The sequence below is a fragment of the Equus asinus genome, chromosome 13 (assembly GCF_041296235.1).
Source record: "Equus asinus isolate D_3611 breed Donkey chromosome 13, EquAss-T2T_v2, whole genome shotgun sequence".
Taxonomy (NCBI): Eukaryota; Metazoa; Chordata; class Mammalia; order Perissodactyla; family Equidae; genus Equus; species Equus asinus.
In genome coordinates, this window is record NC_091802.1 from 35,465,891 (window position 1) to 35,489,209 (window position 23,319).

General features: G+C 37.9%; 1 protein-coding gene across 22 annotated transcripts in view; it reads left to right on the plus strand.

Annotated features, from left to right (window-relative positions):
• The window catches only part of MBTD1 (mbt domain containing 1), a 66,661-nt gene that overhangs the window by 6,111 nt on the left and 37,231 nt on the right, over positions 1 to 23,319 (plus strand). The window lies entirely within an intron of this gene.

Sequence of the window (23,319 nt, forward strand, 5' to 3'; positions counted from 1 at the left end):
ACATCTTGTCACCATAAAAGCCTCCTTGGTTTTATTTTTCATTACGGAAGTATTACGCATTTGCTGTTTTAAAAAAGAAAATGAAAAATATAGAAAAGAAAATTATTCTCCCATCCCGTTTCACCATGTTAACAGTTAGCTGTTCCTTCTAGGACCTTTCTAAATGCATAAATAAATAAACATAGATATATCAACCTTGCATATACCAGCATATATTGTTTCTTTTAATAAAAAGTGAGTCATCCTATTCACATTTTGTAATTTATTTTTTTCACTCAGCATTTTAACTACTGCTGATTGTTTTCCTACTGATGGTTAGCTTGCTTCCAGTTTTTTGCTATTACATTGCCACTGTAAGATGCGTCCTGCCACATAGATTCTTGTGTCCTATGAGTATTTCTGAAGTACACATTCCTAAAGTGGAATTACCTGATGAAAGGCATACTCAGTTTTTTTTTTTGTTTTCATAAGTAATGTCAAATTGCCTTCCAAAAAAATGGCATAAGTTTGCTTTCCTGCTGAGTGTGTATGAGTGGTATTTCTCCCACAGATAAATTTGCCAGTGCCAGATGCCATCAATCTCAATATTTGCTGTTGTAATTTATTTTAAAAAGGTAGTTTATACTTCATAAAAATTGTTTTATTTTTATACAAATAATACATGCGTTTGGTAGTACAATGTTAAACAATGATAAAAGTACCTCCAAAAACAGGTCCCTTGCAGCAATCTTTTTCTCTTCCCAGTTCAATTCTCATGCAACAACTACTTTTAGGTTTTTTAGCTTTTTCATCTAGTATCTACTCTATAATTCTAAATACTAGGCTTACCTTACTGAGTGTGTGAATTTTAGATGATATCTTTCGACTTCCTCTGTGGTGGATGAAGAATTACCTTATTTGCCCCAATATTAGGCAAGGTTTGCTCACCTGCAATCGTCCCATCGCCTTATATTCAAAGCCTTAAGCAGTCACCTAACATGGTTTTTCAGTTTTATTTTGGAGAGCAAAGTATTCAAAAAATCACATTACCTGAAACAGTTTTATTTGATCCTTATTTTCTATACTTTCAGAAGTCAGCTGACAGAACCATAATTAAGAAAAAGAAAGAAGGTTAAAATTTAACATAGATTTGAGATTATTCCCTTGATTCATATTGCCAGTGTTCATTTCAGCTGTATGAACTTGAGCAGGTTGCTTAGCCTGTTTGAGCCTCTGCTTCCTCATCTATGAAATGGGAGTAATGATAGTTGAAAGGAATGACTGCATTACTATACAGTTAAGTGCTCAGAATGTCGCTAGCACATACTAAGCATCCTATAAATATTAATTGTATTAATATCATAAGAGGCCGTCTACAAATCACTAGCAAAAATAGTCCAAGAAGAGGTTCATATGGAATTTACCGATAGACTCCTATAGAGCAAAATGTGTTGCCGAACCAACTTAGATGAAAATGAAGAAGACTTACTCTGGAAAACAGATGTTATAAAAAGTGAATCTAGGGGCCGGCCAGCTGGCGTAGTGGTTGAGTTTGTGCACTCCGCTTTGGTGGCCTGGGGTTTGGAGGTTCAGATCCTGGGTGCAGACCTATACACCACTCGTCAAGCCATGCTGTGGCGGCATCCCACATGTAAAATAGAGGAAGATTGGCACAGATGTTTGCTCAGGGACAGTCTTTCTCAGGTAAAAAGAAGAAGATTGGCAACAGATGTTAGCTCAGAGCCAATTTTCCTCATAGGGGGGCGGGGCGAGTGACTCTAGTGATGACAAGAGAACTGTTTCATGAAATGGCAAAAGCAATATTTCTAAATTAATATATTCTAATATATTGCTGAAATATATAGGTGAGACTTCCGGGTCTGGAGAACAATGGGAGCAGCCTGATCCAGGTTTCCTACCCACCTTTCTATAAACCTATAAAAGGAACAAAGAGCACATATAAATCGCATACCACCCATGCCTTCAGTGTTGTTGACAAACAGATTACCACAGCCTTCAAATTACCTGTAAGAACTAAATTAGATTCCAAGAGCTCCTTCTGCCCATTCCCATGGATGTGAAGAGTGGGACAGGGACGGCTTAACAGATTCACTGAAAGAGTTTAGGGGCATGGATGACTTAGATGAAGTGCAAAATATCATTTCTTTTCTTTTAATTTTTCCTTTTTCTCCCCAAAGTCCCCTGGTACATAGTTGTATATTTTAGTTGTGGGTCCTTCTAGTTGTGGCATGTGGGATCCTGCCACAGTGGAGCACATGAACTTAACCACTCGGCCACCGGGCTTGCCCCTAAAATATCATTTCTTAAAGAGAAAAATCCACACTAAGTTCCAAAATACTGAACAGAGGTTTAAAATGTGATGGTTCACAGTTCTAGGCTCGGAGAAGAGCTTGAAAGCCCGCAGTGTGAGAGCTGGTAACCTTATTATAGGGAAGAGACGGAGACTAAACGCCATGGAAGTGAGGAGAGAGAGAAGAAATAATCAATAACCCTTCAGGAAACAAAAGAGAAAATAAACCTGAGAGCATTTGTGAACTAGGAACTCTGACCATGAAATGAATAGAAGTAGAAAAGAATGGACCACATCCACAGAGAACTTCTGTAAGACAACACAGTGAATCAAAGCATTTCAGCTGATGAAAATCTCTACCCCCCCCGCCCAAAAAAAAAGAAAAACATGAGGCAGAAGAAAATTGATGAAACACCCGAAATGAAATAAAACATCCTCAAACTAATATTTGGAGATGTGATGGGGGGAAAAACCACCTTGAATCAGAAATATAAAACTAAGAAAGGAACAAAAACAGGAAGTAATAAAGTGAGAGTAGATTAAACAGAAAAGGAGAAAAAACTGAAATCGTATTAGAAACGAAGACTGTTTTAAGGTTCCCACTGAACAGTAGATTGAAATGCAAATATAATAAAAGGCATTGAGGAAAAGCAGGGAAACGAGAATGAAATGAAATTCTTTTTTTTTAGTTGAGAGTTTAAATGGAAGATAGATCAAAAAAGTCTCACATGTGATTGGTGTCCCTCAAGAAGGAAAAAGATTTAAAACATAATGTTTAAAACTATAATCCAGGAAAACTTTCTGGAAATAAAAGATCTGAATTTATACATCAAAAGTTCATCTCAGAAGGTAAACTCCAGGATATATTCTAGTAAAGCTGTATGACTTTAAACATACAGAAAAATTCTCAGGGCCTCCAGGCACAAAGATAAAGTGATTTACAAGGGCCAGAGAATTAGACTGGTATCATATTTCTTAAAAGCAGCATACAAAGCAAGACAATAGTGGAGCAGCATAAGGAAAAAAAACCAAAGACTTTGTCCAGTCAGCTGTCCTTCAAGTGTCAAGACTATAAAAACAGTTTCGAACACGCCAAGAACTCAGGGAATGCTGTACTGACCAGCCCTTCCTGAGGAAACTGTTAAAGGGTGAGCTTTGTTTAAAGGAGATGTTTAGGAAATTTTCTGCAAAAAGACTGTGACAGTATTTCTTGTATCTTTTTGAGCTAAGATTAAAACCAAGAGTAGGGACATAGGAAGAAGAAGAGTACGTAAATGTTATATGTTCTGTCAAAGTATAAAGAATGCAGTTAAAAAACATGGAAGGGGGAAGGAAAAGGGAAAACTAGAATAAGATTAATGACTATAGTTTAGCTATTACAAGGGATTCAAAGGATACTATATGAAACTGAAAGACGGGAAAGGTTAGGTAAGAAAGATACCTAGAACTGTAAAAGAGATTAATTCAAAGGTAAGCACTAGAAAAAAAGTACAAACCTTCCATATACTGAAAGAAAATGAAAATATTGAAAGACAGTTTTAAAAGGCCAAAGAATACCATCATGAAGTGAAAAATATCACATGGTAAATATTACATAATGTACATGGTAATTATAACACAATAATAAGACAGAATTGAAATGAAACATACCAGTCATATCCGTGAGGATTCTCTCACCAACTAAAAGAAAAAGATTTTCAAATTGGCTCAAAAATCGAAACCCAACTTTATAACATATGAAGACCCTTAAAACAGCCAAAAATAAAGGGATGGACAAAGATAGACTAGCAAATAGAAATAATAAGAAAGTAGGACAGGCAATGCTGACGCTAAAGTAGAAGTCAAACCAAAAAGCATTAAATAAGGCAGAGGAAGACAGTTTATAATGCTAAAAGCCACAGTTCACAACAAAGATGTAACAGTTATAAATATACATGAACCAAATAATGCAGCAACAGTCTGTTTGGAGCAGAAACTATAAAAATGGAAGTAGTAAAAAGAAAGACTAGGGGCCGGCTCGGTGGTGTAGTAGTTAAGTCCACATGCTCTGCTTCAGCAGCCCAACGTTCGCAGGTTCGGATCCCGGGCGCAGATCTACACAACACCCATCAAGCCGTGCTTGGCAGCATTGCACATATAAAATAGAGGAAGACTGGCACAGATGTTAGCTTCCTCACCAAAAAAAAAAGACTGAAAATTGGAGACTTCAATACTCAGCACATGATGAGTGTAGTAGACAAAGATTAAGGGTATGAAAGATCTAAACAGCATAATAAGGCAGATCTTCACGCACATCCATCACTACATTCTAATGATAGAGAATATGCTCCCTTTCAAATACATAATAGTCACAAAAATTGTTCATATATTAGGAAAACATCAGTAGGTCCCATACAAGAAAATGAAAAAGCAAAAGGGCACTTCCACCTTGAACTTTAGAAGCTTCCTGTCATGTTAGAGAACCTTGTACAGGATTGTCAGAGCTCCTTTATTCATAGTAGTCAAATCTGGATGGAGAGTGAATAAGTGAACTAATAGATTGGTAAAGTGCAATGGTACTCAGCAGTATAAAGCAATGAACCGTTCATTCATGCAATAAAATGGGAAAATCTCAAAAATTCCTCACTGAGTGAGATAAATTATATACAAAAATGTCCATACAGTTTTATTCCATTTAGGTAAAACCTTAAATATATGCAAAATTAATGGTGCTAGAACTCTTCTGGGGAAGAGAGGGATTGACTGGGAAAGGACGTAAAGGAGCTTTCTAGAGTAACAGAAGACTTCTGCATCTTGATATGCTTTTAAAATTATGCCTCAATTAAAAAAGTTAACTTTGGGGTAAAAGGGGAATGCAAACAGATTACAGAATTTCTAAAAACTAATGATAATAAAAATACTACAAATCAGGACTTGTGGAATATATTTCAGTCAGCGAGCAGAGGAAAATTCATAGTCCTGAATGCCTATATCAGTTGTTAAAGAACAAAATTCAACTGAGGAAACTTTAAAAATATTTTATTGGCTTCATTAAGCGATTGATAAATTGGGCTGCATCCAATCTAGCAGATAGAAAGCAGTTCCAAAGAGCTGTGCAAGGTGAAAGATTTTTCTAGACCAAAGTGAGCAGGAACAAGGAAGTTACACTGGCTTTTGCTGATTGGTGAAAGTGAGGGTACCGTCCTTAATGGAGCAAAGGGAAGTCTTGGAGTGTAGTAAAATAACTTGTGCTGAATGGGCAAGTGCTGATAGGATGACCTGGGACTGCTTTTTCTGGGAGAGCTGAGCATAGAAACGTGGTAGATTTTGGTTTGCTGACATGAAGCTTAGCTTGAGTAACTTCATCCTGGGCCTAATCTGCTTGGTTTAACCCAGTAAAAATAAAAGAATGAAAATAAATAAATTCCCAACTCAGAAAGTGAAAAAGGACAACAAAATAAGCCAAAAGAAAACAACAAAAAGAAAATACTGAAGATAAATGTAGAAATTAATGAGTTAATGAACAGAAACACTGTGTATCTAGTTAATGAATCAGTCCTGGACTTTTGGGGGGAAATTGACAAAATAAATAGCTAGATTAATCAAGGAGGAAAAGAGAAAGCAAAAATATACAAAATAAGAAATGACAAGGGGGAATATAACTTGATACAGAGGAAATTGAGAAAATTTTGCACCCCTCTATGCAAATAAATTTGAAAACCTAGATGAAATTGATTATTTCTTAGGAAAATACAGTTTAAGAAAATTGACCTCATTAGAGATTAAAAAGAAAAAATTTAGACAATTTCCATAGAAGAAATAAAGAAATTTATCAAGGAGCTATCCTACAAAACACCAGGCCCAGGTGATTTCATGGGGAAATTCTGCAAAACCTTCAGAGACCATATATTCCCACTGCTACATGAATTTTTTCAGAGCATGCAAGATGAAGAAAAACTCTAATTATTTTTATGAAGCAAAAATAGTACCAATTTCTAAACTTGTTAAAGATAGAGCAAGAAATGAAAGTTGCAGGTAAATATTTATGGATATTGATGCGAAGTCCTAAATATTGTGCAATCTCTAACACCATATTAAGAAAAGATATGATGAAGTGAGGTTTACAGTTGGAATACAAGGATAATTCAGTATTGGGAACTCCTCTGATAGAATTCATTATATTAATAGGTGTAAGGAGAAAAATCATTCTCTATAGATGCTGAAAAAGTCTGTGACAAAATTCACCTCATAAAAACTGTTGAGAAAACAGAAATGGGAAAGAATGGGGACCTTAACATGATTTTGCACTTAACATACATAGATACACCTTAATCCTGAAGCTAGTGTCTTAATAGGGAAACATTAAGATGAGAAACAAAGCAAGGGTGCCCTTTGTCTCCACTATTTAACATTGTGCTGGAAGTGGGAACAGATACAAACAGGAGAGAGAAACAATTATAGGCATAATGATGGGGAAAGAAAGAAATTGCTTTGCAGTGACATGATGATTTATCTGGAAAGCCCTAGAGAATCAATGATAAAACTATTTCAAAATAATTCAGCAAGATTGCAGGATATAAAATAATAAAGCTTTGTATACTCAGTAACCAATTAGTATAACAAAAGGGAAAATCACATTTGCAATAGCAACAAAAAAATAAATAAAATACATTCCTAGGGATTTGCTTTCAACATGAATTGTTTAAAAACCTGTATGAAACAAACTATAAAACATTCCTGAAAGACAGAAAGTAAACCTAAACAAATAGAAAGAATCCCGTGTTCTTGGTTAAGACATCTCAACATCTTGAAGATGTCTCTTCTTAAATTAGTAGGTTTAATGAGATCCCAATAAAAACACCAGCAATTTTTTGATATAGAGCTAAACTAGTTAATACTGAAGTTCATTTGGGAAAATAAACATGCAAGAATATCAAAACATTAAAGGGAAGACCTTTGAGGGGGGCCTGGCCCTACCAGTAATCGAAATATACTAGGAAGCCTCTATAATTTAAAAAGCAAGATATTGGCACAAGAATAGAGACACTTGGGGCCAGCCCCATGGCCACGTGATTAAGTTCACGCGCTCTGCTTCAGCGGCCCAGGGTTTTGCTGGTTCCGATCCTGGGCGTGGCCATGGCACCGCTCATTGAGCCATGCTGAGGCGGAATCCCACATGCCACAACCAAAAGGACCCACAACTAAGAATATACAGCTGTGGAGGCTGGCCCCGTGGCCGAGTGGTTAAGTTCTCATGCTTCTCTTTGGCGGCCCAGGGTTTCGCCAGTTCAAGTCCCAGGTGTGGACAAGGCACTGCTCGTCAGACCATGCTGAGGTGGCATCCCACATGCCACAGCTAGAAGGACCCACAACTAAAAACTAGGTACTGGGGGGCTGTGGGGAGAAAAAAAAAATAAAATCTTAAAAAAAAAGAATATACAGCTGTGTACCAGGGGGCTTTCAGGAGAAAAAGGAAAAATAAAAAATCTTAAAAAAAAAAAAGAAAAGACCAGTAAAATAGTATAAAGTCCAGATATGGACACAACTACATATGGAAAGTATGTAATCTAGTACTTTACTAAACTGGTATTTCAAATCACTAAAAGAAAATAGACATTTTAATAAAAGATGTTGGCACAACTAGATACCATTTGGGAAAAATAGTATTAGATCATTCTTTGCACCATACATAAGAATAAATTCCAAATGAATTAGACATCTAAATATAAAAAACTAAAAATAGAGGAAAATATGGGTGAATTTTTCTATTCCATGATATAAGGAAAAATTTTCTAACCATGATTTAAAATCAAGATACAATGAAACAAAATACTGATAAATTGTACTACATAAAAAGAAATTTTAATTTCATGGCAAAAGACTAAGCAAAATCAAAACTTGCCATATATTACAGACAAAGGGTAAATTCCAAATATAAAGAACTTCAAAAAAATGTTTAAAAGACTAGAAACCCTAAAGAAAAAAAGGCAAAAGATAAGAACAGACAAATTGCACACACATGTAAAAATACAAAAATGACTCAGTGTAAAACTATACTGTGCATATCTTGGTTTTTAATGCCAATCCCCACTAAAAAGGATGAGAGCTCCTTGAGAAAATGGTTGATTTCAGGGCTGGAGCAGCATAGGTACAAAATGGTCCTGGAATACCTTTTTTATTGTTTTTTTTTTTGCTGAGAAAGATTTGCCCTGAGCTAACATCTGTTGCCAAGTTTCCTCGTCTTTTTGCTTGAGGAAGATTAGCTCTGAGCTAACAACTGAGCTAGTCTTCCTCCACTTTGTATGTGGGTTGCTGCCACGGTATGGCTGATGAGTGGTCTAGGTCTATGCCCAGGATCCGAAAACCCCAGGCCACCAGAGTGGAGCATGCTGAACTTAACCACTATGCCCTGGAGCTGGCACCTGGAATATCTTGATATGCCACCACGTAAGGCAGTACTCAAAAGTTGATGGAGGTCAAAAAATGGGCTGGAGACATGAACAGACATTTCTCCAAAGAAGATATACGGATGGCCAATAGGCAAATGAAAAGATGCTCATCATCGCTGATCATCAGGGAAATGCAAATCAAAACTACACTACAATATCGCCTTACACCCATTAGAATGACAAAAATATCTAAAACTAATAGTAACAAATGTTGGAGTGGTTGTGGAGAAAAAGGAACCCTCATACACTGCTGGTGGGAATGCAAACTGGTGCAGCCACTATGGAAAACAGTATGGAGATTCCTCAAAAAATTAAAAATAAAACTACCATACGATCCAGCCATTCCACTACTGGGTATCTATCCAAAGAGCTTGAAGTCAGCAATCCCAAAAGTCCTATGTACCCCAATGTTCATTGCAGCATTATTTACAATAGCCAAGACATGGAAGCAACCTAAGTGTCCATCAGCAGACGAATGGATAAAGAAGATGTGGTACATATATACAATGGAGTACTACTCAGCTGCAAAACAGAACAAAATCATTCCATTTGCAATAACATGGATGGACCTCGAGGGAATTATGTTAAGTGAAATAAGCCAGCTACAGAAGGATAATCTGTGTATGACTCCAGTCATATGAGGAATTTAAAAATGTGGACTAAGAACAGTTTAGTGGATACCAGGGGAAAGGTGGGGTGGGGCGTGGGCACAAAGGGTGAAGTGGTGCACCTACAACATGACTGACAAACATTAATGTACAATTGAAATTTCACAAGATTGTAAGCTATCAATAACTCAATAAAAAAAATTTTTTTAAATTAAAAAAAATTGATGGAGGCATGTCAAAAGGACACAGGGGCCAGTTCAAGGGGATCCCAGTAGCCAAACGTGGGACAATTTAAGCCCCAAAATAAATAATAAAGAAGTAATGGATTATAAACCATTGAGGAAAAAAATAGGAGTTAGTGAACCCATAGTGATAAAGAATAGGTAGATCTAAAGGGAACGATGGGAGGATGTCCTGCTGACTGGTGAAGGAGAACTAGAATTAGAAAAGCATTTTGTGGCCATCATAGTAATGTTTGCTTTGGCGGGAGTTACTGGATGCTAAATTTAGGGCTGGGGAGGGATTTCCATGAGAACAGAAAATTTGTGTGTTTTAAAGTGTGTCTCCATGATTGCTTATTAGTTGCAAGGAGAAATATGCTAAATATACTGTAGAAAAGCTGAACACTTTGACACAGCAATCAAAATTAACGTGACCAGTGAGGGGCGGATAGGCATCTTGGGCCTCTGGATGTATCTTCTGAGAAGGATACATGACTTGGGTAGGCTTATGGGCAAACATCAGATGAACCCCAAATGGGAAACGTGTTAAAAAGCAGGGAGAGGAGCTGCGTTCTTCAGAAATGATATTCCAGATTAAAGGAAGCTAAGGAGACATACAGCATGTGATCCTGGACTGGAGGGAAGAAATGCTGCAAAGGACATTATTGGGTCCATCGAACAGTGGATGGTAAATAACTGGAAAGTATCGTATTAATGTTAAATTTCCTGAAGCTTATAACTGTGCTGTAGTTATGAAAATGTTTTTATTAGGAAATGCACACTGAAGTAGTCTGGGTCAGAAAGACATAATGTGGGCAACTTACTCTCAGATGGTTCAGGAAAACATCTATATGTTTAGAGAGAAGAATAAAACAAGTGGGGCAAAATGGTAGTAATTGGTGAATCTGAGGAGAGTACATAGGATTTCATTGTACTATTCTTCCAGCTTTCCTGCAAGGTTGAAGTTATTTCCAAGTAAAAAGTTGAAAGAAAGAAAGAAAAAGACTACACTGCCATACCACTTTTCATCCATCATATTGGCAAAAAAAATCAAACACTCTCGCTGTTGCTGGTGCCAATTCCAAATGGCAAAATTCTTAGGGGAATTTTGGCAGTATCTAACAAAATTACATATACATTTACCCTTCTACCCAGCAATCCCACTTCTGAAAATATACCCTGAAGGTATACCTTAAGCAATTAAAAAATATGTATGTGCATAAGTTTGTTCATTGCAGCAATATTTGGAACTGTAAAGCATTGAAAACTACTACATATCCAAACAATAGATTGGATAAACATCTGCACAGTGGAGTACTGCAGCTGAAAAAAGAATGAGGGAGATGTCTATGCACTGAAATGGTGTGATTTCCAGGCGATATTTCTAAATTAATGAAAGTAGAGGACAGAAGAATTTAGTGTGTGGCCTTTTGTGTAAGAAAGAAGAGGAAATAAGGAAACATGCATAAACCTATTTACCTTTGCAAACATACACAAGAAAGATGAACCAGAAAGCAATAAAGTTGGTTACCTGCCTACGAGGGTGGGTGGTAAGGCGGGAAAGGAAATTACATTTCTCCAAGTTACACCTTTTTGTATAGTTGTTTATATTTGGAAGCAGGGTGATTTTTTTTTTTTTTAGATAATCCCCAGAAATGAAATTAATTCAATAAGGATGGCAGGGGAGACTAAAAAGTAAAAGCAGGGCAGACCCAACTTATTTCAGATCAGTGACATAAGCACATTGAAGGAGGGCAAAATAACTAATCCAAGTAACTCCTCACCTCAGTACCCTGTCCCTCAGTTTGGGGAGAAGGGACTACAGAGAAATTCTAAACCCAAAGTTTGTTTTTTGTAGCAGTATGGATATTGTGCTTCTGAAACCATTGAAATATATAGAAGGATTGAGCAAATGAGTAAGTGTTATTTTGTTGCAAGCCAGGGTTTTCACTATGGAAGAAGAAAAACACAAATACTGCATTGGAATTCAAGGTAGAAGTATGAACTCATGGTTTTCTAAAGTACATGTGTGTACATTATCACATAGGTGTATGTGTGTATATTCCAACTCAATGCACTGAAGGACACAGTATCAATGAGCACACGGGGCACCTAGATCTTTATTTCTACTATCATTCCCCACTAAAAGAAACCAAGGCTCTTAAGAGAAATGGTTGATTCCAGGGCTGGAACAGGAAAATGAGTATAAGCTAAAATAAGCCTAGGATATCTGTTTTTTTGGCTGAGGCTGATTTGCCCTGTGCTAACATCCATGGCCGATCTTCCTCTTTTTGTATGTGAGCTGCCACCACAGCATTGGTGCCACTGGCAGACCAGTGGTATAGGTCTGCACCCAGGAACCGAACCTGGGCCACCAAAGCGGAGCGCGCTGAACTTAACCACTAGGCCACCGGGGCTGGGCCAAGCCTAGGATATCTTATTATGCCAGAGAGTAAAGAATTGCTCAGAAAATGATAGGGGCATGTCACAATGACACTGGAGTTGGCTTGAAGAGGTTCCCACTGCCCAAATCTGGGATAGTTTGAGCCCTCAAATAATTAAGGACAATAATGAATTATAAATTATTGGGAAGCAGGAATCCATGAGTTAATACCCATAAGAGAAAAAACAGATGTTCCTGACAGAAGAATGCCAACTGATGAATATGGAATGATTCTGGGGTTGGAAAATCATAGTTAAAGATTGGACCAGGCCGGCCCGGTGGTGCAGTGGTTAAGTGCACACATTCTGCTTTGGCACCCCGGGGCTCACCAGTTCAGATCCTGGTGACACAGACACAGACTGCTTGGCAAGCCATGCTGTGGTAGGCATCCCACATATAAAGTAGAGGAACATGGGCACACATGTTAGCTCAGGGCCAGTCTTCCTCAGCAAAAAGAGGAGGATTGGCGGCAGATGTTAGCTCAGGGCTAATCTTCCTCAAAAAAAAAACAAAAAAGATTGGCTGAGAGTCGTCATTGGATGCTAAATCTGGAGTGAAATTTTGATGAGCAGAATATTTGCATGGTCTTTAAGTTTCTCCCCATAGATTGCTTATTAAGAGGGAAAATAGTAAAGACTACGGTGGAGAACCGGACCACAGCTAGACTAGATCTTCAAGCTTGGCATCACCTGTAAGGGGCAGATGGACATCGTGTAGTCTGGATTTGCTACCCTGAGAGATACAGCATCAGTTATGTAGTATTTCAGCTGGGGATGCACAGCCTGAATCTAATGAGAAAACCTCAAACCCAAAAGGAGGAAACTTTTCTTAGAAAAGGAGAGGAAATCTATGCAGAAGAATTCCAAATAATTTGTGTAGATACTCCATCCTCAAAGGAAGGGGAGCATAACTCCCCACTCCTTAAGTGTGGGCTGTGCATAGTCACTTCCTTTGAAAGAGTATGGTGTAGAAAAGGGTTAAGAGGAATTTTATAGTGGAGAAACCTAATGGGTACTACCTCAGGCAGGTGAGCAAGGTCAGCATCAGCAGTAATAAGTCATGGTGGTGGTGTGTGTCCTTGATATCATGTGATTCAAGGGACATTTGACCTCTGTGATCTGTCTCCCAAACAAACGTATAACCCCAGTCTCATCGTGAGGAAATTTTGAGACAAATCCCGTTGGAGAAACATTCAGCAAACCACCTGACCAGTGCTGCTCCAAAACTCGAGGTCATCAGAAACCAGGAAAACCTGAGAAATTGTCACAGCCAAGAGGAGCTTAAGGAGACATGACAACTAAATGTAATGTGAGATCTGGAACAGAAAAAGAACGTTAGGTAAAAATGAAGGAAATCTGAATGAAGTATCGACTTAGTTAATGGTAATAGATCAATATTAATTCATTAATTGTAGCAAATGTACAGTACTAATCTGAGATGTTAATAGGGGAAGCCATGGGATGTCTAGAAAATCTACTGTATTTGCAAGTTTTCTGTAAATCTAGAACTGAAAGGTAAAGTTTTTCTTTTTCTTTTTTTTTAGGAAGATTAGCCTTGAGCCAACTGCTTCCAGTCCTCCTCTTTTTGCTGAGGAAGCCTGGCCCTGAGCTCACATCCGTGCCCATCTTCCTCTCCTTTATACATGGGGTGCCCACCACAGCATGGCTTGCCAAGTGGTGCCATGTCTGCACCTGGGATCCGCACCGGCAAACCCCGGGCCACCAAAGCAGAATGTGCGCACTTAACTGCTGCACCACTGGGCCGGCCACTCTTTTTCTTAAAGGGGGGAGCTGTATTGTTAAAATATGTCAAATGTTAAGAAAAACAGTCTGCTTCCACATTAAAGACCTGAGACATGTAACAGGTGAAATATGTGATACTGGACTGGAGAAAAAAAGACCTCAGTTGACAGAATATGGATGGTAGATGAAAGTAGTGGGTTAATGTTAAGTTTCTTGAAGATGATAGCTGAGCTGTGATTATGTAAGAGAATGTCCTTATCAGGAAAGGCACATTGAAGTAGGAGGCGTTAGTTCTCAACTGGGGTGGTTTTGTACCCCAGGGGACACTTGGCAATACCTCGAGGCACTTCTGATTGTCAGAACTAGGGGAGATGTTATTGCCAGAAATTATACTAAACATCTTATCATGCACAAGATAGCCTCCCATAACAAAGAATTATCTGGTCCAAAACGTCAGTATTGCCACTGTTGGGAAACCTGAGCTATGCAGCTAGCCCTGATTTAGAGATAAAGGGCCTTGAAACATGCAGATTACTCACAAATGGTTCAGGGGGGAAAAAAAAATGGAGAGAGAGAGGAATAAGTAGGTCAAAATGCTAATAACTAGTTAATCAAGGTAAAGGATATCCAGATGGTCTTTGTGTTATTAAAATTATATAAGTTATAAATAATTTCCAAGTAAGTAGTTGAATATTCTATGGTAAAAATAACCATCTATTATTACCATCTTTAAATAAAAGAAAGTAGAGAGAACATAATCTTATAATAAATAATAGTCATTTAAATTTAATAAATTAAGGTTTATGGAAAAAAGATATAGCTTGGGCAATAAACATAAGTTGACGTTTGCCCTTTTTATCTCCATTCCCCCAAATTTTCTTCAAGTTCATCAAAAAACTGACTTCTGTTACTAATTTCATTGGGAGATGAGGAATCACCATATGTTTTCACACTTATCCACTTCATTGCCTTATATCACAAGTTTTACTTAAATCATTAATGTTTTTGTATAACTATGAATAGTATTTACTGCTGCTCAGCCAGTCACTGTACTGTTTCCTTTCTGGTGTAACTTCTTTTCCTGGAGTTAATAATTGTCTCATTTTTTTTATTTAGTTAATATTAGAAGTGTCCGTTGCTTTTTTTCCCAAACGCTCCAACAAACTGTGTCAAATACAAAGGTTCAGTTTTTACCGGGAGCCCCTCCAGAGCCATCCTCCATCCGCCTTCTTTAAGATAATCTGGTTTTCTGGTTTTCCAGGCCTCCTGTACAGCTGTCACCCTAGAACATCCCTTTCTCATTGTCTTAGAAATGCCCTTCACCTCTCTCCTGTGTGGGATCTTCCTCTTTCTTCGTTACTTTGATGTTATAATGAAGCATATCTTCCAGTGATTTCCTGAGAAAAAGTGAATTTAGGAGCTAAGTTTTTTGAGTCCTGGCATATCTAAAAATATCTATATTCTACCATTGCGCTTGGTTGATAGTTTGACTGGATATAGATTTTTTAAACAGATTTATTGAAGTAAAGTTGACAGAAAATTAGAACTATACATCTTTAAAGTGTACAATTTAATAAGTTTTGACAAGTGTACACTCCTGAGACCATCACCACAATCATGATAAAGAACATCACTGAACATTTCCTCATGCCCCCTTACAACCTCTCTTTCCCACCCCTGGTCCCCAACCCTTCCCCAGAGAACTACTGATCTGTTTTCTGTCACTAACATTAGTTTACATTTTCTAAAATTTTATATAAATAGAGTCATACAGCATGTGCTCTTTATTTTACTCTGGTTTTCACTCAGCATAATTATTTTGAGATACATCCATGTTGTGTGTATCAATAATTCATTCCTTTTATTGTTGAGTAGCAAAATGGAATCGTATGGATACACCACAGTTTGTTTATTCATTCACTTGTTGATGGACATTTGAGTTGTTTTCAGTTTTGAGCTATTAATGATCATATATATGGCTCTGTATAGAAATTATACTATTTCATTTCTCTTAGATAAATACCTAGGAGTGTAATGGGTGGTAAATTGTGTATATTTAACATTTTAAGAAACTGCCTGTTTTCCAAAGTGCTTGTACCATTTCGCATTTCCATCTGCATCGTATGAAGGTTCCATTTGCTACACAGAGGATTTTTTTAAAATTTTAACCGTTCTAATAGATGTGTAAGAGTATCTCGTGATTTTAATTTGTATTTTCCTAATGACTAATGGTGTTAAACCTCTTTTCATGTCCTTATTTCCCATCCATATATCTCCTATGTGAATTGTCTGTTTAGATCTTTTTCCTTTTTTTTTTTTTCTTTTGAGGAAGATAGCCCTGAGCTAACATCTGCTGCCCCTCCTCCTCTTTTTGCTGAGGAAGACTGGCCCTGAGCTAACATCCATGCCCATCTTCCTCTACTTTATATGTGGGACGCCTACCACAGCATGGCTTCCCAAGCGGTGCCATGTCCGCACCCGGGATCCGAACTGATGAACCCCGGGCTGCCAAAGTGGAACGTGCAAACTTAACCACTGTGCCACCAGGCCGGCCCACCTGTTTTCTTTTATAATTAGGTTGTTTCAGTTACTGAGTTTTGATAGTTCTTTATATATCCTAGATACAAATCCTTTATTAGATATATGATTTGCAAATATTGTTTTCCAGTCTGTGGTTTGTCTTTTTCTCTTAATAGTGTCTTTCAGAAACTAGAAGATTTTAATTTTGATGAAGTCTAGTTTATCAATTTTTTTCTTTTCTGGATCATACTTTTCATGTCATATCTAAAAACTTTATGCCTAACCTAAGATCATGAAGATTTTCTCCAGTTTTTTTTCTAGAAGTTTTCGCTCTTACGTTTAGGTCTGTGATCCATTTTGAGTTAATTTTTGTGTATGATGTGAAGTATGCGCCAAAATTCTGTTTTTTTTTACACGTGTTTATCTACTTGTTTCAGCACCTTTTCATTGAAAGACTGTTTTCTCTACTGAATTTTTTTACCCTTGTCAAAAATCAATTGACCCACATACGTGTGGGTATATTTCTGGACTCTGTTCTGTTCTGATTGATCTGTTTGTCTATCTTTATGTCAAAATCCCACTGCCTTGATTAGTGTAGCTTCCTTATATGTCTTGGAGTCAGGAAATGTTAAGTCTTGCAGCTTTGTTTTTTTTTTCAAATTTGTTTTGGCTATTCTAGGTCGTTTGCAGTCCCATATCAATTTTAGAATCAGCTTGTCAATTGCTACCAAAAAAGAAAATCTGTGATTTTGATTAGATTATGTTGAATCTATAAATCAATTTGGGAAGAATTGGCACTTAACAATATTGATTCTTTTGATCCAACAATATTGGTTCTTCTGTACATCTCTCCATTTATTTAGATCTTTCTTTAGTTTTTCAGTAGCATTTAGTAGTTTTCAAGGTATTGGTCTTGCACATCTTTTGCCAGATTTATTCCTAATTATTTCATATTTTTTAATGGTATTTTTTAAAATTTCATTTTCTGGTTGGTTGTTGCTAGTATATAGAAATACAACTAATTTTGTAATATTATTTACTGTGTCCTACATCCTTGCTAAACTCACTTGTTAGCCCAGGTAGCTTTTTGTATATTCCATCAGATTTTCTACATAGACAGTCATGTTGTCTGGGAATAAAGATTTATTTCTTCCTTTGTTTCCAATCTGGATTCCTTTATTTCTTTTTCTTGCCTTATTGCACAGGCTAGAACCTCTATTATAATGTTGAATAAAAGTGACAAAGGCAGATATACTCATCTTTTTCCCAGTCTTAGAGGGAAAACATCCAGGTTTTCACCAATATGATACTAGCTTTAGGATTTTTCTAAATGCTCTTTATCAGGTGAGGAAGTTCTCTTCTATTCCTAGTTTGCTGAGGGTTTTTATCAGGAATAGATGTTGGATTTTGTCAAATGCTTTTTTATACATCTCTTACAATGGTCATATGACTTCTTTTTTATTATGTTAATATGGTGAATTTATTGCTTTTGAAATGTTAAATTAGCTTTACATTCCTGGGATAAACCCACTTGGTAATACTATCTTATTCTTTTTATATGTTGTTCAATTCAGTTTGCTAAAATTTTAAGAATATATGCATCCTGTATTCATGAGGAATATTGTTCTGTAGTTTTGTTTTTGTTTTTTGTGGGTTTTCTTGGTAAGGAAGATTGGCCCTCAGCTAACATCTATTGCCAATGAGTTCTGGCATTTTTATAATGATGTATCTCAGTATAGGTTGTGTGTGTGTGTTTTTTTTTTACTCATTACGCTGGGCTTACATGGTGTCTCAATATAGAAACTCTTTCTTTTGCTCCTGGAGTTTTTGTTGTTTTTTCATTCCTTTATATAATTTTTCCACATCTTTTTTCTCTTTCTTGAATATCTCTGTTCTTTGGATTTTGGATCTTCTGGTTTTAACTCATATCTTTCCTCTTTTATTATCTAGCTTGCTGTCTCATGTATACACACACATGTGTTTTTTGAACGATTTCCTTGATTTTACTATCCATTTATTGAATTTATTGTTTGCCTCTTCTGTTTTTAAATTCCAAGATCTATCTTGTTCACTGATAATATTCCATTCTTATATCTCTGAAGAATTAATTTCATTTTTTGAAGTTTCCTTTTGTTCGCTGCATTGTTTCTGTTTCCTTTAGATTGTTCTTTCCTGAAGATTCATTTTTGGTCTTTCCCATTCTTAGAGGCCATTCTCAAATGATTAGTGATCCTTGCCTGTCTGTTCATATTAAATGGTTAGTGACTAAGCAGGTGATGGGACTGAATGTGCCTGAGTTGGGCGTGGTGACTAGTGAGATTCACTGTGGTGGCTGGTTGGTTTTTAAATCTTCTCTCTGGTGTTCTGCACTTTTACTGAGATCTCTTTAGGTGTGGATATGTTTTTGTTGTGCTTAATATGTATTGTAGGTCTATCTGTGAATTCGTGTTTTCATTATTTGTGTAAAGCTCTCAGCCGGTATCTCGTTCAGCTTTACCTGTCTCAGTTCTCCATGTTCTCCTTTGAGAATGTGTATCAGACATTTATTAGATCTTCACTGTCTCTGCTCTTTTAACCTCTTATTTTCCATGTTTCTGTTTTCCTTTGCTGTGTTTGGGTATTTTCTTAATGTGTATCTTTCATTTTCCCAGTTCTTTTTTAGCCATGTCTCATCTGCTGTTCGTCCCATCCATTGAGGTGTTTTGAGTTTGTTCTTTTTACTTACAGCAGTTATGTTTTTCTTTTGTTTTTTTTAATAAAGATTGGCCCTGAGCTAACATCTGTTGCCAATCTTTTCTTTCTTTTCTTCTTTTTCTCCCCAAAGCCCCCCAGTACATAGTTGTATATTCTAGCTGTAGGTCCTTCTGGCTCTGCTATGTGGGACGCCGCCTCAGCATGACTTGGTGAGCGGTGCTAGGTCCTCGCCCAGGGTCCAAACCAGCAAAACCCTGGGCCACCAAGGGCAGAGTACACAAATTTAACCACTCAGCCATGGGGCCGGCCCCCGGTATTTCTCATTTACAAAAGTTTTATTTGGTTCTTTTCAAATCTGCCTGATTGCTTTATATTCCTTTGCTCATTTTTCAGTAATATTTTTCTTTTTAATCGGTTCTTGAATGGTTATTTTATATTCTGTCTCTCACAAGTCTGGTACCTAACTATTTGGAATTCCTCATCTATTTCTGCTGACACTTGGCTTGTGGTGGATTGCTTATTGTGTGTTTGACATTTGATTGGGCCCTCATATTTGATAAAATCTGTGGCAATACTGAAAGCCCTGAATTGTAGGTGATTATTTCTTGAAATGGTTTAGGATTGCTTTTGCTGGTGGCAAGGAGCACTAGTGGCCTAGGGGGATTTCCTGACCATCTAGGGTAGGGTAAGTTATAACCTGAGACACCCTCAGGAGGACAGGCCTGTGATTACAAAATCTCAGAGAAGCCTCTCCACCCAGAGCATGGGCAGAAAAGGCTCCCTTGTAGGTCATCCTCTTGGCTTGTAGTCCAAATTTTTTTCCCACCCACTTGGCAAATTTTGTTGAAGTTGCAGCCCCCTTAGAGGTTTTGGTCTGATGCAGGAGTTTCCAGTTAAGTTCCCCTACAGTAAATAAATGGTAAGTTTTACATAGGATAAAGTGATTACACTTCATATGTGTAGTTCACAAGTATTCCATCCTAATCTAAGAAAAAATACTTAAGGAACAATATTCCCCAAGTAGAACACAGCGTCCCAACTAGTGTGTCCTGCATTGTGTGTATGTCAAGATATTCATTCCTGCGATACTTGGGACAGTCAGAGGCCTCAGGCTGGGTGCATCCAGGGGCTTATTCGCGTTACATTGTATGATGATCATTTTCTGTGTGCTGAAACTGTGGAAAAGGTCAGAGAACATTTCTCTAGAACAATTTTCCTTGAACATGATTTGGAAAAGGTTCAAAGAGGCCTTGAAGTAAAGAAAATTTCCCAGTGTTAATGGAAACAGCCTCTAATGAAACCAGAATGTTCATAATAATTAACCCCCTGAAATTTCAAAATTATATTCCGTGACAAGTAGAGTCAGAATAAGATATTTTACACTGACATTTAAGGGTCAATGAATATGTCATTAGCTGCTAACCAAGCTGCCTGTAAAGTGGACAAACTTGTATGAAAACTATGGGTATAAAAGATCATTTTTGCATGGAGGTGGGCTGTATGAATTTGTTAGAACTTAGAAGGCTAGCCAGTGTTTAAGTATGTATTCCAGGCACTGTGATAAATATTTCATATGTCTTTCCATTACCCTCAGGGAGAAAAATACGTGAGTTCTTTACTCTGGCTTTCAAGGGCCCTTTGTGATCTGGTCATTGCATCCTCCTCCAGCCTCATCTCCCACCTTTCAATGCACCAAGTGTATTCCAGCCTGGAAGTCTTTGTCTTGCTCTTTCTTTTGCCTAGAATATTCAAGTGGCTGCCTTTTTTTGTCCTCAGGGTCTTTCCTCACCACTCAATCTCAGTTGACTACCCAGGCTTAGTTATTTACTCTGTCATCAGGTGGCATTGCTTGAATTTCTCCCGCCAGTAGGCTGTAACCTTTGAGAACCGTGGATCTTGTCTGCTCTGTATGCCTCTCTGTCGTAGCCTCGTTACTGTGAGACACACAGATGCTTGATAAAGAGTTGGGGAATGTGAATGAAGAAGAGAGGAAAATCCTAAGGTGCCCAAGTTCACAGGTACTAGATGGCAAAGCTGGGTCTCAAACCTAAGGCTGTCAGACTTCCGTGTCCTTAGCACCACACTTCATCTGACCCAGGACTGTCCCATTCCCTCCCACCTTACCAGTTCAGAGCGTTGTTAGGCTTTTCCTTTCCAATTGCCTTCAGAGTCTTATTTATTCTTTCGAAATCTCCTGGTGGTAGCAAATTTTGATTCTTTGAAGATACGTTTGGTTTATAGAAATACCAGGAAGTTACTCAGAACTAAATCTGCTAAATTAGCTAGGGAAAACTGTTGGGGGACGGGAGAATAATTCTAAGTGATCACAAACAATAGGTTTTTCTTTTTAAAATTGGGTCTAAAGGAGAGCTCTGAAAGAAAGTTGGAGGTTGTGGCAATATTATTAGAACATGTGTACAGCCTCCCAAGGGGATGACTTTTTTTTTTTTTAAGGAAGATTAGCCCGGAGCTAATGTCTGTCCCCATTTTCCTCTACTTTATATGTGGGACGCCTGCCACAGCATGGCTTGCCAAGTGGTGCATAGGTCTGCACCCAGGATCTGAACTGGTGAACCCCGGGCCACCAAAGCGGAACGTGCAAATTTAACCGCTGTGCCACTGGGCTGGCCCCCAGGGAACTTCTTAAAGTAACAGTATTGAGCCAGCCCTGATGCCTAGCAGTTAGAGTCAGTGCGCTCTGCTTCAGTGGCCTGGGATTGGCTCCCAGGCACAGAACTGTTACACCACTCGTCTGTCAGTAGCCATCCTGTGGTGGCAGCTCACATAGAAGAACCAGAAGAATTTACAACTATACTCAGCGATGTACTGTGGTTTTGTAGGGATGGAAGGGAAAAAAAAGATTGGCATAGATGTTAGCTTAGGGGAAAAAAAGAAAGAACAGTATTCATTTGGGTATATGATATTTCTGTTGTGTGGATTAAGAAACCCATTTTGTTACTTTCATAATGATACCTGATAGAAGTGAAAATCAGTTTCCTGTCTCAATGCAAATGTTCAATTACTGGCATATCTGAAAATGACAGTTTATTCAATACTAAGAGACCCATCTGCATGGTTATGTCTCATCAAACTTTGGACAACAGATTTCAGCTCTCTCACTGGTCATGTTAAGAAGTTAAACTAGCCAGAAAAGAAATTATGCATAAAGTGTAAGATGATACAAAAAGAATGTTAACTGAAGGAAAAGAATAAGGAGAGGTGACAAACTCTAAAGATTTTTTTGGTTAATAGTTTTCACTCTATCTCACTGTCTGTTTACTGATGGTTTGATTTTTTTTTTTTTCATTTCACACATTCTGGTTTTTTTCTCTTTGTGGTCTCTTACTTTCTGTTGACTTTCCTCACTAAACTTGAAGTTTTGGAGTTTGTTTCAGAAAAGGTTGGGGTGGCAATATTAGTTGGCAGTTTTTTTGTGACTTGAGTGAGGAAACATCTTTTAGAGGAGCATTAATAAGTAGCATTCACTGAAGATGATATCGTTTCTTTGTGCCTTTCCTTTGAAAAGGAAATAATGTTTAGCTTGAGATAATTGGGTTTTTTTTAACCATTGTTTATGTTAAAGGAGAAAAATGAGGGGGTTGGCCCCATGGTTAAGTTCAGTGTGCTCCACTTTGGCAGCCCAGGTTTCCAGGTTTGGATCCCGGACATGGACCTACACCACTCGTCAGCCATGCTGTGGCAGCATTGCCTATCTTCCTCTTTTTGCTTAAGGAAGATTGTTGCTGAGCTAACATCTGTGCCAGTCTTCCTCTGTTTTGTACGTGAGATGCCACCACAGTATGGCTTAATGAGCAGTGTGTAGGTCCACGCCCAGGATCCAAACCTGTGAACCCCAAGCTGCCAAAGCTGAGCCTGCAAACTTAACTACTAGGCCACCAGGCTGGCCCCTCCACACAGGTTTTTTGTTTGTTTTTGTTCTTTGTTTTTTATTTTTCCTTTTTCTCCCGAAGCCCCCCAGTGCATAGTTGGGTGTTTTTAGTTGTGGGTCCTTCTAGTTGTGGTATGTGGGATGCTGCCTCAGCGTGGTCTGATGAGCAGTGCCATGTCTGCACCCAGGATCCGAACCGGCGAAACCCTGGGCCACCAAAGAGGAGCGCACGAACTTAACCGCTTGGCCACAGGGCCGGCCCTACAACACAGTTTTTTAAAAAAAGAAATCCTATTATCTAAACTTTTTATAGAGAAGTGACACGCCTAGTTTTTTTTTTTTTTATTAATGTTATGATAGATTACAACCTTGTGAGATTTCAGTTGTACATTTTTGTTAGTCATGTTGTGGGTACACCACTTCCCCCTCTGTGCCCTCCCCCCACCCCCCCTTTTCCCTGGTAACCACCGATCAGATCTCCTTA